Genomic DNA, 20,797 nt, shown 5'->3' with positions numbered 1-20,797 from the left:
CAAAATGAAAAAAATTTGAAGAGGTACCATGAAGAGCATTCAATTTTGTTTTGAAAGCTGGACAGCTAGATGCATAGAGCAGAGTTGTGAAAAGATTAAATAATCCAGTCACACAGCATAGAAGAAAAAAATATGGAGATTAGAGCTTTTCTTTTAACATTGGAAGATGATTTGTAAAATTGAGTGTTTATTTTAGAGAGATGATTGTTATTTTAAAAAACTAAACATCATAATATAAGACAGTTTGAGGAACTATTTTTTTTCCAGCATTTTATTTATTGTTTTCAAAAACACAGTAAATAATAGAATAATATAATAAATGCTCAAATATTCAAAATCTAATATTCTCTAATTATTATCAATTTGTCACATCACCTATATTTGGATGATGTATTTAAAAGTCAGTTAAAGATCACATATACTTCACTACTAAATAATGAAGTTTTTAACCTCAACATCTGTCCCTACATAACCTCAGTACCATTATTACACCTAACACAAATATCAGTAATTGCTTTATTTCTAAATACCATCTATCTTAAGGTCTATGTTAGTTTTCTAGCGCTGCCATAACAAATTGCCATAAGCTAGGTGGCTTAAGACAATAGAAATTTATTCTCTCACACTTCTGGAGACCAGAAGTCCAAAATCAAGATGTGGCAGGGATGCACTTCCTCTGATGGCTCTAAAGGAAAATTCTCCCTTGTGTCTTGCAGCTTCTGGTAGCTTGAGGAGTCCCTTGGCTTGTGGCAACTTAGCTCCAATCTGTCTATGCCTGCAGATGGTCTTCTCAACTGTGTGGTTTATTTATCTCTCTGTGTCATCTTCTTTTTTAATGTTTATTTATTTATTTTGAGAGAAAGAGAGCCCGCACACCTGTGTACAAGTGTGAGGGGGAGGGGCACAGAGAGAGGGAAAGAGAGTATCCCAAGTAGGCTCCATGCTGTCAACAGAGCCTGATGTGGGGCTTGGACTCATGAACTGTGAGATCATGACCTGAGCCAAAATCAAGAGTTGGACGCTAACCAGCTCAGCCACCCAGGTGCCCATGTGTCTTGTATTTTAACAACATTAGTCACTGGATTTAGGGGCCATCCTAAATCAAGGATGATCTCATCTTGAGATTCTTAATTATATCTGCAAAGAACCTATTTCCATATAAAATCACATTCATAGATCCTGGGATTTAGGACTTGGACATATCTTTTTGGGAGCCATTAGTATATTCATTACACGTCCATATTCAAGTTTACCCTGAATATTTTCTAAAATACTCTTTATAGCTGATTTGTTCAAATTACTCTCAAAGTCTATTCATTGTGCAAAGTATGTAAATTACAAGCTGAGAAAAATCTGGTTTTGATCCATAAATCAAAAGTACTACAGATTCATTCGTTTAACAAATATGAGTTAATACTAAGCACTTACTATAAGCAAGACATACCATCATTGGTGCAAGGTATGTGGTGGTAAACAAAATAGAATTTCCAGGAATCAGTCATACTAGGGCTGGCAGCACTATCACCACCTGAGCCTGATGTGGGGCTTGGACTCATGAACTGTGAGATCATGACCTGAGCCAAACAGGTCATCACCAACATCACCACCTGAGAAGTGTTATTTCAGGCCAAACAGGCTGAAGGATTATGGCTCTCACATAGAGATAGAAGGTTGCCTTTTCCTTTGTGACTTTTGACTTATGTAAGGTGACAAGGCTTTTTCTTAGCTCTCAGAATTTTTGTCATATGTTGCTTCATTGGTTACATGTTTGTAGGTACTTTACAGATCAAGATGATCAATGAAGAAGAAGAAAGTATATAGGCTGTGAAGATTTTCAGAAGAAAAGGAACATTTTTTTGGATCCAGAAAAATATATCCTCTTTATCTGTTTGCCTTTTTCCCCCCTAAAGAAATGTTTATTGTCTTATTTAGTTCTGGATTCTGTATCCTTTTGTCATATTCCTTTGGAATCTTCAAATGAGTTAAAAAGTTAGTATAAGATGAAAAGGAAGGAACCAAAGATGATGTATACTTTGTTTCTTTTAAGAACCCTTAGAAGTATGGTTTTGAATATTGCTCACCTGTTTCTTGGATGTGTTATGCAAATGACATAAAGAAATCCTGTAAAATGCATGAATATCCTTGGGTGAAGGTTCTAATTAAGTGAGCATTGGTATTTTTATTATTTTTTGGGTATGGTTTAAAATAATTTTGATTGGATAACATGAATTGTAGTTCCTTGAAAAAGCTAACTCAACAGCCTAGTAGGGAGGTTATGATCTTGGGCTTGTAAGCCTAGGTGAGTCATTAAGTAACAGAGAGAACAATCTAATTAAATTTGACATCCTCACATGGGGAATCATACTCACGGGTAGTACTACAGCATGGAACTTCAGGAAGGATTTTTCTTTTAAGAAAGTTCATTAGAAAGAGACTGAGGGGAAAAGTTTGAAAATGAAAATTTATGAAATCAGCACAGGAGCCACTTTCAGATATTCCCCTGGAGAAAGAATTAGAGCTGAAAGTATCAGCAGTTTCCAAAGGGTTATACAATCTTCTGTGCAGTTGGTATGCACATAGGATCAGACCTCAGGCAGCCACATTGTGGGACTGGAATCACCGTGAACCTTAAGAAGTCTCTTATGTAGTTAGATGCCACCACATTCACACAAAGTGCAATTAGGGAATGGGGCCCCTTGTTTTTGTTGAACAAAGGTACTATATTGTCAACATTAAATACCGTCTTCAAAATGCACAATATCACTACTTTAATAAAATCTTTCACTTTCTAAAATATTTCCTTTAGATCAATGTCCATGTGAACATATATTGTACACAGTGGAGATACTACTAGTGGACAATTTTGTAGTTTGATTTTTTTTTTAATAATGTCTACACTCAACATAGGGCTCAAAGTCACAACCCCGAGATCAAGAGTCACATGTGCTACTGACTAAAACAGCCAGGTGTCCCTGTAGTTTGCTTTTTTATTTAACATGATTGCCTAAACATTTTCAGTAGTTTTCATATTTTTTACATATTTTAATGATAATTGCCTTTATAGTATTTGAACAAATTTATATGCCACACTCAAGTGTCAGGCTCCTGGTTTCTGCTCATATCATGATCTCTAGTTCAGTCTTTTATTTTTGGATATTTAGTTGTAATTTCCGATTACTATAGATAAATTTCAATTAACTTTTGACTGATTTAAACAGTTCTTGCTATAATGAGAGTGCTTTATAAATATTTGGTGAAGGGATGAATCCAATAATTTCTTTTTTCCTTTCTTGGCTAGTGTTACTAGGAGTATCATTCTGATTTTGGAATTTCTATTACTTATCTAAAGGGTTGTATATTCTAAAATGTCACCAGATTGTATGAAGACCTTTTACTCTCAACCTATCCAGTATTTGTTATCTGTTACACATTTTAAAACAAAGCTAGGTTGATAGTTCATTTAATTTGTGTGCATTTAATTGGGTCTATTAAAGAAAACTATGGGGTCTTCTTAAGAAAACTTGTACCCTTTATGCAGCTTATGTATTCTGAAAAGAGGATTTTTAGCTACAGAAGTCTATTCAAAAATGGGTGGGAAAATGAAAGGTGAAGAAAAAAAAGAGTAACAAAGGTAAGGGAGATGTTAAATTCTTCCACAGAGTCCACTCCTGGCTTCTATAAAATGATGCACATTGGCCTTCTGTTTCTTGACTCATGCCCCAGTACACACTAGTCACAGAACAAAACTGTCAAATATAGTGCTTACTGAACAGGCTTCTCACCCAGACCTGAAGTCCACCAATACAATTAGAATGAAAATTATTAGCTGAGCCTTTCCCTACTTCACATTTAAATAGCTAGATACAGACATGTGTTTATTCCTTGAAGCAGATACTTTAAAATTTTAAAACAAACACCCGGTTAGTAGTTATTAAAAAGTAATTTCATCCATGGCAGGCAACTGTCAGCCCAGAGGATGCAGCACTGTGGAAATAGAAAAGTATCTAATTTTTTTTGAACTCATTAAATAGGCAAAACATCATAGAATGTCAGAACTGGAAGGGGTCTTAGGGATCACCTTTGTTCTATAAATGACAAGAGAGTGACAAGGATTCCAAAACCCCACAGTTTAATATTGGAGCTGGAACTAAAACCCATCTCAGTGATTTAATGCAATCCCATTTTAGGGTTCTTTCTTTTTTTTTTACATTTTTTTAATGTTTAATTTTTATTATGAAAGAGAGAGTGTGTGCACAAGCAGGGGTGAGACAGAGAGAGGTAGAGAGAGAAAGAATCCCAAGCAGGCTCTGTGCTATCAGCACAGAGCCCAACGGTGGGCTTGAACCCACAAACCGTGAGATCATGTTATGAGCAGAAATCGAGAGTCTGACACTTAACTGACTGAGCCAGCCAGGCGCCCCTAGGGGTCTTTCTTTCAGAAAGAGGAGCAGTCTCCAATTCATGTGATAGATGTGAGCCCAATGAGGTGAGATTGGCTCCTCAGACACCCCTCATGATAGATGCTTATAATTATCATTTGAATGAATCCCCCACACTGTGAATCTTTGAACAAAATGTCATTTGAGAAAGAGTAGTAGAAGGCATTGTCATTGTGTTTATTCCCCCCCCCCAGCCCTACAGAAACATGTAGTTGTTTCCACAGTGTTACACAGAGGTTTTCAAACTGTTCTCTGTAGTGACAAGTGACCCTTGGCATCTTTTTAGGATCACAGTGGGGATGTAGTGAGATACCAAGGCCTTTACTGGTGCCTTAATCAGCACAACTCTGTCAGGTATCTGTTACATAAAGGAAATATCTGTGTGCTATTTTGTGATGATGGTTCTGCCTCCACACACACACAGAGACACACACACGTGCACACATACACACACACACACACAGACATGCACGCACACACACATTTGGAAAGCACTGACCTAGATGAGCTATCTCATTTTATAGGCAAATCTGTGGAGGCTCAAACAGGTTGAAAGGCTGAGTGACCTCCCCAGCTATTGAGGAGATGAGGTGTGAGAGTGGAAAAAGCTGTAATTTGGAATTGTTACCAGTGGGAGTGTCTTTGTTTGTGACTGGACTTCTCAGTTCTTGGATTCCTCAGGAAAGATTTACCTGATGATCTGTGCTCAATAAAGACAGGGAGAAGGAAAGTAGCAAGCACAAAGAAGTTAATTATGGACAGGACACCCTCAAGGTAGGAGAGTGGGCAGGCCCCGAGGTGGAACAGGAGTTAGAGGTGTATTTTTTTTTTATGTTTGCAGAGGTCCTGGGTCATTGCTAGGGTGGTCTCTGACTGAACTGCTTCCAATCCTTTAAGGGACCACTCCTACTAGTTGGGGGGGAGGGAGTTTTTGGCTCTTCAGAGTTCTTGCTGGAACTGTCAGGGCCAGAGGAGAGCACTTGTTCTGCACCTGTAGCTCCTGGTCTGTCAGCCCAAGGGTGCTGGAAGCCCTAAGGCCAGGATATGAAAAGCCATCAAGTCAGGATGTTGTGGGCTTCTAATGTGTCACCTATTTATCACTGCCTTTGCCTCCAGCTTGGGTCTAACTAACTACCCACTCTATCAGAATCCTGAGGTTCTTGGTCCTAAACCTATCTGTGTTAGTTTCTCATATCTGTTGACTCGGATAAGTTGACTTGCTGAATCTTAATTTTCATATATATTCATGTATAAAATAGGATAATTACATTTTTATATAATGAAGCAGCCTGTGTAAAGTAGTTTTCAGTATTTCAAATATATTTTTGGATTTTTTTGTGTGTTTGTTTGTTTCACTTTTTCTTCATCTCAGGGTCGGGACTGGGACCATGCTTCCTGATTCCCATTTAGTACACTTTTGAATACAGAATGGCTGCTTCTGTCCCCATGTCAGAATTGTTTTCCTATACATTGTGCTTGATTATGGCAGAAGATAAGTGGCCCCCAAATCCCTTCTCTCATTCTTCAGTTGCAGTTTGATAAATACAAATCCTGAAACTCTTAAAGATACGATGCCTGGGAATCCATAATGGTTGCTCCATAACACAACAAATCCTGATACCTGATAGGAATAAGAACTTGGTGTTTTGAACTGTCCACCTTCTCTAATGCTTGGTAGCACAAAATGTCCCCAAAGTCCCAATACTCTCTTATTCAGTCACTGATAAATTATGCATTATTATACATTTCCCTACATTTAGCTTCTGTTCCAGTATCTGCTCCATCTCTTGTCATTGTCCCTCTTTCTCTGGTTCTTTGTTCATTTTAGAACCACCTTCTGTGTGTGTGTGTGTGTCATACACATAATGCATACTGTATATACACATTATTCATACACCTACGCACATACATATACACATGTGTGTCCATATATGCAAATGACAGAGCAAAATGGCAAGACACTTTATTAAAATGTATGTAGTTCTTTTGCTACTAGGGCTCAAGGGCAGAAGCATAAACTGTTACCAAGAAAGAATGTGAGTCCACTTAGAATAAAGTTAAAAAGCAGAGGACTGATTACACAGTCTGAAAAATGAAAGCAGAAGGGGAGAACAGCCCATTTTGGAGAGAAGTGCTGGTCGTGGGAGGTTATCAGTGATGTCCATGCAAGTACTGCTGGGCACAGAGAAGACCTCAGTGCTGGAACATTGCTTGGTGAAATGTTGGCAGGAGAGGGGATGGTGAAAGTGCAGTGCGGCAAGGCGAGTTTTAAGTTAAACAGCAAAATTGTGAGTGTATTCTGGTAACTAATAACCAAGAGAATTTACTGTTTCTGGATCTTCTAAAGCAGAATTCATCAGATAAAGTCTATTATGATCTATTACACTTTATAGGTACTATGTTGACACTGGATCCCTGTTATTTTCTTCTGGGATCAATTACATCATTAATCTGCATCATCTTTCTCCTAAATCCAGTCCAGAAGTCTGCTTTTCTAATATCTAATGGGCTTTACTAGTCTTGGAAGGTGACTATATGGAAGGAAGGATTCCCACTCCTCTTGCTCATTCCCTCCTCAATCCCCCATATTTGACTCCCACTCCTGAGTTCCAGGACCACTCAATTCCTATCCCCTATTTGTCCTCGAGGTGTTAGATTGCTCAGTAGCATCTTCATGTGCTGAAATAGTTCAAGACTAGACATGCTTTGCACCCAGTTTTAAAGTGTGGTCTCCTTTCATCGGCACCATTATGGAAATAAAAGCCTGTTGCAAACCGTATGAACTGACCTAGGTTACGTACTGGTGTGGGAGCCTCTCAGGGGTTCCTCCAGTCCCTTCTCCCCTCCCCCCGCCCAGTACTTGGAGAGATACAGGTAACATGGGACAGAGGTTGGGAACAGAAACACCAGGATTAGAAATACCTGATCTCAAGTGTTAACCTGGGCACATTAGTTAAGGTTTCTGGTCCTCAGCTGTCTCATGTGTAATCGAAGATACTAATAACTTCACAGAGCTTTCGTGCAAAATAAATAAGCAAATACTGTGTCAAATATTTAGCGTGGTGCTTGGCACATGGAAGCACTTTAAAACAAGTAAGGAGAAAACTGTAGTCCATTTTGCTTCTTCTCACTGGACTGTAAACTCTCTGGAGCCAAGACCGTGTCTTTATAGCTCTGCAGAACACAGTAGGCACTTTATTAATTTGGACGTAACGAGTGTAAGAATGCATGCATTTCTAAAGAAAGTATAAAACGAGAGCTCAGAAGATTAAATAACTTGCCCAAAGTCTTCCGTTGTTAGAAGAGATGGAATTTGAGGCCAGATATATTTTCTTATATGCTGCCAGTCTTCTGTAACATAAATGCTTTCTTTAGTTTCTTCACTTTGTGGAGGGTTAGCTCTTGCTTTTTCAAGCACAGTTACATGAACTGTACAGGCTTGGTGATGAAAACAGCCATAAATCCTTGGGACTTGATACTAAAATGTTTTGGCTCAATTACCTGCATGAATTTATCTATTTGGTGAAGGTGTGGGCTCATACCATAACAGCCAACAGCAGTGAGAATTAATCTCCTGAGTCTTAATTAAAACAGTCTTTGGAGAATACAACTGCCTCAGGAAGTGCCAGAAATCTCATTTGAAAGCTTCCTGATTGTGATATTTCCAATGTCACATCACAGATTCAAGGAACTTGGGTGTTTGGAATAAGCTTAGGATAAGAACAGCCTCACTTTAAGTGCTTATCTGAACCACCAAACCATCTGTTCTTCTCCCATCATGGTTCTGAACAGTACGTAGAAACAAACGTTCCTCTCTCTGTCCTACTTTGCATCTGAACATGATCTCTTTCCAAAATAGTTTATTTCTCTCCTTTCCCCATCAAGTACAGCAGAAACTAGCTGTGAACATGTCAGCAGAACTGAAAAAAATCTCTATCTTTTCCTAATACCTCCTCCCCAACACTCCTTCCCAAATCTCCTGTTTTAAACTCATAATTATTTAAGTGAAGTTTTCTATTTTTTTAAATTTCTTTTTATTTTTTTTTTTTACTATTCACATCCAGTTCATTACTATGCCTACTATTTTTTTTCCTGAACAGTTTCTTGTATCTCTTTCTTCCTCTTCACTTCATATATTAGATTATTACCAAAATCTTTTTTTCTGTTTTTCTGCTTCTAGAATCTCCCATGCTCATACCATCTCAAACAAGATATAAGGGTAATTTAGATAATAAAGGAGGGCTACCAGATAAAATAAACAAAAATTCTAAAAAATTAATTTGATCTTGTTCTGTAGTATAAAATATACAGTGCCCAGAACAAGAACAGTGAATGTTAGTTTTCTTCTCTGTCCTCATCAGGGCATACCTAGAGTAACACATTCAGTTCTGTGCACATTTGAAGAAGAGCCATTACAGAGTGATCTAGATGGCAGTGGGCCTGGAAGTCTTGGGGGTAAGGGGCAAGTTCAAAACCCCAAGGAAGTGTATTTGAAAATAAGAGATTAAAGGGAGGCACGACAAACTAAGATTTAAAGGGATATTATATAGTAAAAGGATTAAACTTATCTTTTGTCACTTTAGCCTAATTAATTAATTAAGCTTAATAAAAAGAGCACCTTTGTGGGGCGCATAGGTGGCTCAGTCTGTTAAGCATCCAACTTCGGCTTGGGACATGATCTCACAGTTTGTGAGTTCAAGTCCCACTCTGGGCTCTGTGCTGAAGGCTCAGAGCCTGGAGCCTGCTTTGGATTCTGCGTCTCCCTCTCTCTCTGCCCCTCCCCCTCCCATTCATTCTCTCTCTGTCCCAAAAATAAATATTAAATTTTTTTTAAGTAAAAAAAAAAGACCACCTTTGTGAGGTAGTGACTTTCCTGTACAGAAAGCTGTTGCATGTCTACTTATTCCAAATTTTGTAGGAAATATTCATGTATAGAGACAGGAAATAGACCACATGACCTCTTAAACTGTCTTCAATACTGAGTGACTGTGAATCTTCAATCATTTGAGACTTTCTATTCATCATTGTCCTTTTTTTGTTGTTTGTTTTAAACAGCTTTATTGAAGTGTAACTTACATAGAAAAGCCAATTTAAATTGGCTCAATTTAAATGAGCATTTTGACGGTTTTTTAATGTTTTATTTATTTATTTATTTATTTATTTATTTATTTATTTATTTATTTATTTTGAGAGAGAGAGACAGAGCTCGCCTGTGAGCAAGTGTGAGTAGGGGAGGGGCAGAGAGAGAGAGAGGACAGATGATGCAAAGCAGGCTCTGTGGGCCTCAAACTCATGAACTCTGAGAGCATGATCTGAGTCAAAGTCTCACACTCAACTGACTGAGCCACCCAAACACCCCAACATTTCGAGCTTCTTAAGCTCAACTCAGAAGGTTGTCTTTGAAGTTAATTTTACTTCTGTAGTTTCTTTGAAGTTTTATTTTGTCTCTAAACAAAATTTTCTAAATCTCTGCCTTAATAGCATAAATGCTAACAATGAGGTTGTATAGTAAATATGTTCAGAAGAATGTCAGTCTGTATAGATTCATTTCTCAATTACTTCTGTCTCTGGGCTATTTAAAATTGGCTTTTCTTTTATTTTTTAGAGCAGTTTTAGGTTCACACCAAAATTGAGAGGAAGTACAGAGATTTCCCATATACCCACTGCCCCCATTCTTGCATGACTTTATCAGCATCCCTCAAAAGAATGGTACATATGCCATAGTTGATGAATCTGCATTGACACATCAAAATCACCCAAAGTGCAGAGTTTACCTTAGCATTCACTCTTGGTGGTGTACTTTCTATGCATTTAGACAAATAAATAATGACTTGTATCCATCATTATAGGATCAAAGATAGCATTTTCAGCGTCTTAAAACTCCTCTGTGCTCTGCCTGTCCATTCTCACCTGCCAGTCCTGGCAACTGATAGTTTTACCATCTCCATGGTTTTCCTTTTTGCAGAATGTCATATTTTTGGACCCATTCAGTAGTAGCCTTTTCTTATTTGCTTCTTTCACTTAATAGTATTCATTTAAGATTCTTCTATGTTTTTTCATGCTTGAAAGCTCATTTCTTTCTAATGCTGAATAATATTCCATTGTCTGGATGTACCCCAGTTTATTTATCCATTCACCTACTGAAGAACAAATTGGTTGGTTTTTATCACTTTCTTCATGAACCCTTTTTTATTTAATCAACTTAATTATCCCATCTATATTATGGATTATCCTGACCATTGTACCACTGCATATATATATATATATATATATATATATATATATATATATATATATGCCCAACTTCTAGAAAACTCATGCCAATCATCTTCCTTAAAGTCCACACAAGGGGTCTCCTCTAATTAAACATACCTCTCTGAGTGTGCAGCAGCTGAAGTAATTAGGGTTCAAGTTAAAAGCCTATCACAAATAAATGAGGCAAAAACAAAAAAGACAGTGACAGAAATGCAATAGGTCGTTTCTCTGTGTGTTAACAGCTCAGAAGTAGTATTCTTGATGAGAGTGGTTTTACATCTTCAGTAAGTGGCCTCCATATCCCCAACTCAGGCATTTTCCCCTTCTCATCTTCTTGCAGCAGCAAGCTCCTGGAAAGGTGCCAAGGCAGTGCATGTTCAATAATTTAAAGTGAAAACTTGGAAGTGGCACATATCACCTTCACTCGCATTGCATTGACCAGAATTTGGTCTCATGGTCACACACACGTGTAAGGAAGACTGGGGAATTGAGTCTTCCTTGAGCTCCCAGAGACCAGCTGAAACTTGATTATGGTTGAAAGGGAGAATGAATGTTGGAGAACATCTTACAGTTGATCGCAGCAACCCCTCAGCAATTATTTACCTGGAGGTTTGTTGCTTTATTATTTTTCCTTTTAATGACAGTAAGTTCTCCTTTGCAGAAAGCAGATAGCTTTGTTTTGAATCATAATTTGCCTCTAACATCCATTAAAGCTTAAGGATGAATTTATATGTTTAAAATGTGTAACCCTTGATCTATAATGTTACCATTGTCTTTTTTCAGTATAAAGTCTCTGTGCTTAAAAATAAATGTCTCCCTCGGGCACTTGGGTGGCTCAGTTGGTTAAGCATCCAACATTGGCTCATGTCATGAACTTGCAGTTCGTGAGTCTGAGCCCCGCATGAGGCTCTGTGCTGACAGTTCAGGACCCAGAGCCTGCTTCAGATTCTCTGTCTCCCTTTCTCTTTGTTCCTCCCCTGCTTGCACTCTGTCTCTCTCTCAAAAGTAAAGATTTAAAAAATTAAGTAAATAAATAAATGTCCCCAGTTCTTCTAAAAGGAGAATTGGTAAGAGTGAAATTTCAGAATTTTTGAATCTAGTTTTTTTTTAATGTTTGTTTATTTTTGAGAGAGAGAGAGCACAAGCGGGAGAAGGACAGAGAAAGAGGGAGACTCAGAATCCAAAGCAGGCTCCAGGCTCTGAGCTGTAAGCACAGAGCCCAATGCAGGGCTCGAATTCACAAACCATGAGATCATGACTTGAGCCGAAGTCTGATGCTTAACTGACTGAGCCACCCAGGTGCCCCTGAATCTAGTTTTAAAATGCACAAATTACGAAGTGACACCGTGAAAATTCTCATATTACTGGAACTTTTCATTTACTGATGAGGCTTAAATTCTGTGTTTTCACACAGATTACACTAGTGCAGGACAACTTGTTGCTTAAAGACAGGAAGAGGTCAGGTTCCCTTCAACCTGCTGCTCCCCAATATCTGTTACACAGTGTTACCCTCCCCCACCTGATGAAGAGAAAAGCATGCTACAAGGAAGTAACGCTTCCATAAATGTACAACTCCAAAACCTGTTTCCATGATATTTGTAAGCTTTAAACATTAGTTAGATGGTCATTAAATGCTTAAATAAACATTTGTTGTATCTTGTCAACTCAGAAGGGTGTCTTTGAAGTTAATTTTACTTCTGTAGTTTCTTTGAAGTTTTATTTTGTCTCTAAACAAAATTTTCTAAATCTTTGCCTTAATAGGATAAATGCTAACAATGAGGTTGTATAGTAAATATGCTTAGAAGAATGTCAGTCTGTATAGATTCATTTCTCAATTACTTCTGTCTCTGGGCTATTTAAAATTGGCTTTTCCTTTTGATGCTTATCAGGAGCTATGGTATTTCCATAAATGGAAAAAGCTTCACCTTCAGCATATTTTTAATGTGTATTTACTTATTTGAGAGAGAGGAGGAGGAGGAGGAGGGGCAGAGAGAGAGTAGCAGAGGATCCGAAGCAGGCTCCATGCTGACCACGGTGAGCGTGTTGTGGGGCTGGAACTCACTAACAAAACTGTGAGATCCTGACTTGAGCAGAAGTCAGATGCTTAACCAACTGAGCCACCCAGGCACCCCCACCTTTAGCATCTTTAAAGTTTGCTTAGAGGGTGACTTTTTGAACACTAGTGGATCATTTTGCACCTTGAACTAAACTTTGTGCATTTTTTCAAGTGGCTGATGATAAGCATTTTCTCAATTCCAACCTCCATTTACTTGATATCACAGTATACATGGTTCATTATTTTTTAGAAGTACCAGGTTGTGAATTGCCTCATGGCTGCTCAACACACTGTGCCAAGCAATATAACCCTAATCTCACTGGATTAAGTAGAAGCCTTCTTCCCTTAGCATTGTTTTCATAGCCTGTATCACAATCAGAATTCAACTGTAACCTGACTTCTCTCTTCTATTACATGTATGGAAGCACAATCAGAATGCTGACACAAGCTTTAACCCATAATACTAAGGTCTCCAGCTACAATCTCCCTCCTCCTCCTCCCTCATTTTTTGTGTATATCTGAAAATAAGGGCTGGTAGATAGGAGAGTCCTCATTAAACAGGAAGTGATTTGAGCCTCTTCCTTTAACATAAATGATGATCTGAAACTACTTATCATCTCTTTACTAGATTGACTACTTCTTTTAAGTCCAACACCCAAATGTGGGACATCTAATAAGAACTCACTTGTATACGCATAAAGTCAACATGTTGCTGTCCACCACCATATTTAAGGTGTAAATAATGGATTAGTCCATTATTTAGATTAGACAGTCTTCTCTTTAGATTCTTAGTGTTTATTCTAAATACATTAAAAACTTTGACTTCCGCATATTTCTGGTTTGGTAAAGTATAAACACTGTCTAGTTTAATAAAATCTTGGTTATTGCTTTTTGATCAAATATCTCTGAGTTTTCATTTAGTCATCCACTAATAGAAGTTTTCTCTACTACTGCATATATCATGTATTTATGTTTCCAAAACATCATTATCATCATCACCATCATCATCACAAATAAAACCTGGGGTACTAAAGCTGGATAGATACATATCATTTATTTCTAAACAGTTTCCTCTTAAGTGAGCAGTCAAAAAAAAATCAAATATCTGTTTGTTCTATTTGAAACTCTAGACTTAAGGACAAAATATCAGCTCATTGATCACTGTTTGCCTTTCTTTGGGCTCCACCTTAACTATTCTTAGTTCTCCAAAATCAAATTCTCCTCCCCTCTAAACACATACGAACATATATACACTGAAACCAAAGTGTATGCAAGAGACATTTCAGTTTGAACCTTATTGGCTTAAGTTGTCAAGCATGTATTACAAATTTTGAAAACTATGTTCATGGGGAGAAAAAGCAAATAAAATACACGTATTTTTTAATGTGTATTTATTTTTGAGAGAGAGAAAGAGCATGAGCAGTGGATGGGCAGAGAGAGAGAGAGAGAGAGAGAGAGAGAATCATCAGTCATCATAAAGCCTGACGTGGGGGTCCAACTCACAAACTGTGAAATTATGACCTGAGCTGAAATCAAGAGTCAGATGCTTAACCAACAGAGCCACCCAGGCATCCCAAAATACACATACTTCTAAAAACAGATTGGAATTTGGGGATGGTATTTATGTAAAAAGTAATTGAGGAAAAAAAATTTTGATCAAATTTTATATGCATTCATAATACAAGCATTTAGTAAATTAGGATTAAAGGGAACTTTTTTACCTCATAAAGGAAATCTAAAAAAATATAACAAAATACTTAATGGTGAAATTAAGTATTGCTTTGAAAATCAATAATGAGACAAAGATGCTCACTATCACAGCATCACACTGAAGCCTTATAGCCAGTGAAGCAAGACAAGAAAGAGAATAAAAGACTTGAAGATTGGAAAGCAAGAAATAAAGTTCTTATTATTTGTAGAAAGTATGCTTGTCTACATAAAACAAGAGGATTTATACACTATTAGAACTATAAAATAGTTTAGGAAAGTGGTTGGATACAAAATCAATATACAAAAATCAATTGTGTTTATACACTTTAGCAACGGAGAACAAAGCTCTATATTTCTCCTTCTCAGGTAACTTTAGTGATATCAACATATAGTGATTGCGGCCTGGATGCTTAACTTGCAAAGAGATGGGGACTTCCAGGGAAAAAAGCAGAAGTAGCAGCATCCTAGGGGAGTTTTTATTTTTATTTTTTTATTTTTTAATGTTTATTTATTTTTGAGAGAGATAGACAGAGACAGAGTTTGAATGGGGGAGGGAGAGACAGAGAGAGAGAGAGAGACACAGAATGTAAAGTAGGCTCCAGACTCAGAGCTGTCAGTACAGAGCCCAATGCAGGGCTTGAGCACATGGACTAGGAGATCATGACCTGAGCCGAGCCAGAGGCCTCACTGACTGAGCCATACAGGTGCCCCTAGGGGAGTTTATTTAGCAGTAGGAAGGTTTTCTGGAGCAGGAGTTACTGGAACTACTATTCAATGTGGGAAGGAATGAGGAAAGGATGTGGATGGGTGGCCCCAGGGTTGTCATGGCTGCAGTGATAGGCAATATGGTGATGGAGGCTAGGGCAAACACAGGATTGCAAGCGTCAGAGAATAAATCAAAGACCTCAGAGGAGGAGGTGAGTTTATCATCTTTCTAGGCAATACCAATTAAGAAATTCATTGAGTAGTTCAAGGAAGGGGAACTGTCAGGGGTTTCTAAGCAATGGAAGGTGAGAATTCTTGATGTTTATACCAATTAAGGATGAAAAGCTACCTGAATAGGACAGAATGACTCAGTTGGTCTCCATACAGTTGGTTAAAGCAAGTCCCACTCTTCACTGGTTGGAAAAGAATCTTCAGTAAAGGTCTGAGGATGGAGGGAAAGGAGTCCCTCAAAATTCATGGTACTTTAACAGCTTACATTGGCTAGATGCATTGCAATGAAACAGTATTTAGTTTCTATATCTCCTGGGCAAATGCCTTAGTAAACGGAACATTTTCCTTTTACAAAAGTAATGTGGGGTGACTGGATATAGATTAGAGGCCATTTTAAGGGGTCTGTTAACCTGTAGGCAACAGGAAGCCACTGAAGTGATCCAAGAACAGAATGGCACAGACAGACTTCTGCCTGGGGGATTGGGGGGCACTGGCAGCTGTGCAGAGGAGGCTCCCAATGGGAATCACAGAGAGTTGACTGCCCATGACTCTTCCAAGGAGAAATCAATTTAGTTTTATGAAAAAACGGTAAAGCACAAAGATGAGGAAGATGCAGTCCCTGCCTTCCTGAGAAGTGTTAACATTTTGAATGTTTGAAAGAGCTTGGTGTAAAGAGGCAAGGCTGTTTTAAAATCTGTACTGGCTGGTGCCGCCTGTGCTTTACCCGGGCCTGAAGGAGGCTCTGCTGGGAATGGCCATTAACAGTCTAAGCACATGCTAGCAGCCAATGCATGCAAATGAGAAACAAACAAACCGGAAGGTGGGATAGAGAGAAGGAGGTGCAGGGGGGAGGGACAGAGAGCAGATGAAAACAGCGAACCCACCCATCCGATGAATTCTTCTCTGCTCTCGTTTCCAAACTGCATAGGCTTGGCTGAGCGTGCACCTCACTTGTTAATCTCCTTTTTGCATCCCTGTTTTTGTGGCTGTCAGAACTCCATATTATGCAAATTGGGTTTAAGCAATTAAGGCAATAATGTTTCCCTTGAAGAGTTTGACAAGGTGGTGGGAGCTAGGACTGAATTTTGCAGACAGGAGCTTGGATGCTTATTTACCTACAAATAGAAGAGGAACAAGAAAAGGGAAAACACTGCAGCACCAGGCTTCTCTGAGCTGTGCTGGTGATCTTGATTTTCTTGCTTTTCCTGGATTGCTTCATAGGAGAACAAAGGGTCACTGCACGGTATTAGTGGGTGGTAAACTTAGAACAAATAAACACTTTTCACACGATGCAACTTTAACCTGTTGAATTCACCGTTATAGAAGGACACTGAGCAAATCAAGTGTTATGGCTGGATTTTAAAGAACACTGGGTGATTTCATGACAAATAACATACGGAGCCACTAGGGTTGTGTCTCCTCTGTTTGGGGTCATGAGTTGATTGTCTTCCATCTGGAGAAAAGCAAGTCCAGAAAACTAGACTTTGTCTTCAAATTGCACAGTAAATGAGAATGTGACATTTACCTTCCTTTGAAAAATCCACTGTCATTAGGAAACCAGATATGATATATCAGACTCTTAATTGGAAATGGCACATACCACATTTCTATACTTAGGGGATCAATACCCAAATGATGTTGTCCTCAACTTGAGCATGTGGCCAAAAAATTTCTCTTATAGTTTGCCAGAAATCATTTTTAAAATAGTGTTTACTAAAGTCCCAATACATGACTGAATATTCCTCTTCCTCCAATAGTTTGTTGCAGCTTCCTGAAATGTCAGAGTATCAGTAGAATATTGTGCCCTCTCTTATGCCTGGCATTTTTTAACTGTTCAAACTCTCATTAGGCTATCAACAAATAGTCAGAAAATACCTGCTATGCATTTAGCCATGTGTGCATGTACGTGTGTATGTGTGTGTTTGTGTGTGTGTGTGTGTGAGAGAGAGAGAGAGACAGAGACAGAGAGACAGAGAGACAGAGAGAGATATGGAAAGTGAGACTGAAGACAGCAGGAAAAGTATAAATTGTCTTTCTCCTTGTCCCTGAGTATTTTATTACCAAATTCCTCACTCTGGTTCCTTATACACACCCTTTCAGTTTACCTCATATGCAAATCTTTATCATTTGCCAACCTTCCCCTTTCCCAAAATACAGTCTTTTTCTCCCAACATCAACATCTATACTTTCCCTTTCTCTTAGCTCTCTAAAGTTTTTGACATAGTCAATGGTTGGTAGAACCACCTCCCTCCTTTCATAAATTCACCAAAGAACTGAATTCTGACCTCTGCTTTTCTTTTTACTAAATACAATTAAATATCATGTATTTAACCGAATCAAGTCCTTCTTCTTACCTCACTCTACTTCATTGCTCTAGAGCATTTCACAGCTAGCCTCCTTGAAATTTGGACTTGCCTTGAACCCATCTTTTTGTTGTCTCTATCTCACCTTATTCAATCTATTAATTCATTCACTCATTCCTTCATTCATTTATTCTCATACTTATGCAATAGACTTCTCTGTCCTACGAACCCTGATATATTGAGGTTCTCATTTTCCTCCTTTCACCCATGGGACACATTGGTCACCAACTCCTGGAAATTCCACCTCCCAAAGGAGCATCAGATCTACTTTTTCCTTCCTAGTTCTGAAGCCATTATCTTCATCATGTCTCATTATGAATAGTGACAACTTCCTGATCTTCCTGAATTTAGTCTCACAGAAAGACTTACAAAAGAAAGTCCATGCAGCTCCGTGCTGACAGCCTGGACCCTGCTTGTAATTCTCTCACCCCTCTCTACCTGCCCCTCCCCCTTCTCTCTCTTTCTCTCAAAATAAATAAACTGTAACAAAAAGAAAGCCCATGCATTTTTTTAAACATTTTATTCTGTACCCTTACCTTTTCAACACCATCTTTCCTTATTCTTTATTCCTGCCTTGAACTTCACCCAAACCATGTTGTTCCTATTTACTGTAGTAAGTCATTTTTGTCTGTATCTCTGTGCCATTTCTCACAGTGTTCCTTATTGTGCAGGAACCTCTCCCCCTTTGCTGACTGGTGAAATTTAATTTATTCTTCACATCTCAGTTTAAATGCCACTTTTTTGTAACTCTGTGGGAAGAATTAGTTACTTTCTAGGCAGACAGGTATTTAGGTATATCTATCTATCCATCTCTCTCTCTCTCATAGATAGATAGATAGATAGATAATAGGTAGACAGATTTCTCTGTGCTAAGAACCATGATATGTTGAGGTTCTCGTTTTTCTCTTTTAACCTACAGGAGATATATATATATATATATATATATATATATATATATATACATACACACACACACACACACATATATGAACAATAACTTGCATCATGTTATAGTAAAGCTGACTATACATGTGTCTACCCACTAGGCTATATCTACTTGGCGACAAGGACTGGGTCTTGTACTAGTGTTCAGTAGATGCCCAGAAAACATCTTTATGGAATTAAAGTATGGTTCCCCAGACTCAGTTTCCCAGTATTCTTCTGAAGAAATAGAGGTTCTTATTATCAAGAATAATTCAAAACAGATGACTAAATACTGGAAGGGGGAATTAAGATTTTACTGAGGAGAAAGGAGAACAATTCAAATGATTGGGTTACAAAATCTGCTGTCCTGCCTTGAAAGTGAAATAGGGAAGGCTTTGAAGCGGTGGCTCAGAGCTTTAAGCAATCTTTAACTTAATACGCTGAGTCTGTAGAGTTGTAACTTATCCAATCTAGCTGAGTAAGGTGAGTTTGTATACTTCATACTAGTTTGTAAACCATGATTGCCTGGCACTGTAGTTTAAAAAAAAAATGATGTTGTCTGCATCTTGAAGCAGCTGTCTCTATGTGAATATTGAAGGTGAGATGTTTGGAAGGAGTGACAAGGACGCAGTTTTAAATTGCATACCTAAAGTCTGCATTCAGTCCCTCCTTCTGCACCTCTCCCAAACCCATCCTGGTCTTTCCAGGATAAAAAGGGCAAACACAGCAAAGTTAGCATCAAAAGGTGGAAGATGGAACCCAGATAAAGAGAGTGTGTGTGTGTGTGTGTGTGTGTGTGTGTGTGTGTGTCAGAGGGGTAGTTTCTTTTGTTTCAGGGCTGATCAGAGGACCCATTTTATCAGAGACTGGTGCTTAAAAACTCTTGCTATTTGGAAGGGAGAAATTTTGAATGGCCTCTAATCTCCCCTTAATTTACTGGAACTTTTAGGAGATGCAGAACATTTGGCCCATGGGGTGAATAGAGTAACAGATTGAGACACGATGGCAATGACAAAAACTTAGGCATGGGGAGGTTTTGGGGAGTGAGTGCAGTGGTTAATCAGCATTAGCAGGGATGTGGCCACAAAGAATGAGGGACTACAAGTTAGAGGTGAGATCTTAAATGAAGGAGTGCTAGGAAAGAAGGTGATCCAAAGAAGAGTGCTGGAAAGAAGGAAAGAGGGAAGGGAGAGGGAGGTGAGAGGATAAAAGAAAGATAGGCTTCACCACTGGCTTTTGTTTTGACTACACAATAAAGCAGATTTTTAAAAAAGAAAATTCCTGCTCTTTTTTTTTCTTAAATTCTACCCTCCCCCTCACAATACAGTCTTCACAGAAAGTGAAATTTTATCTTAGCAACAATAGCTGAAATGAAAATCCCTGAAAATGAACATGATGGCTTAGGTAGTATACTGGGGAGAAGTAAAATCAATACTATTATTAATTATGACCTACTTGAGACAGGACTCAAGTGTCTTCATCTGCCCACTGGTCAATTTGTGTGAAATGAATGGGTTTAGGGGAATTGGTATTAATTCAATTCATTTCAACAAATGCTTACTGATAAGTTGGACAGTGTATTAGGTTTTGTGAATAAGGAGATGATAAAACAATATCATAACCAAATGTTCACAGAGGCTTTAATCGATCCAGAAACTATTCTAGTTGGTGGTATAAGATGGAGCCTAACACAACCTTAACTATAGATCAAACTTTGTCCCCTTAAGTACTTAATCATAGCCTTAGTCAAAATCATAACAAAACTCAGCTAAAGATCCCTGGATTTCAAAATTCAGCTGAGGATCACCAGCAGTCCTTAAGAAGATCAGTCCAAAGATGTGGTGAAGGGAACGGACCATCATCTCGATGTTTGTTATGGGAAAAAAAAAGAGTTTACATTTCTGAAATATGGGCTTTGTTCCAACTGTCAAATTATTACTGCCTCAGTCATTTCTAATCACCACTAGTATTCTATTTTCCTTTTAGGGCAATAACTCACAAAATTTTATGCACATAAAAGAAAAATCACTATTTTTTTTTTTTTACTAAATGTGTTTTAAAAATAGACTTCTGGATTCCAGCCACCAAAGATTCTAATCTATCGATCTAGGAAG

General features: G+C 38.2%; 1 protein-coding gene across 2 annotated transcripts in view; it reads left to right on the top strand.

Moving 5' to 3' along the window:
- LSAMP (limbic system associated membrane protein) overlaps positions 1-20,797 on the top strand; it is a 641,967-nt gene that overhangs the window by 217,254 nt on the left and 403,916 nt on the right. The window lies entirely within an intron of this gene.

The sequence above is a fragment of the Acinonyx jubatus genome, chromosome C2, assembly GCF_027475565.1.
Source record: "Acinonyx jubatus isolate Ajub_Pintada_27869175 chromosome C2, VMU_Ajub_asm_v1.0, whole genome shotgun sequence".
Taxonomy (NCBI): Eukaryota; Metazoa; Chordata; class Mammalia; order Carnivora; family Felidae; genus Acinonyx; species Acinonyx jubatus.
Note: the sequence above shows the minus strand (reverse complement) of the source record. Positions and strands in the feature narration are given on the sequence as shown.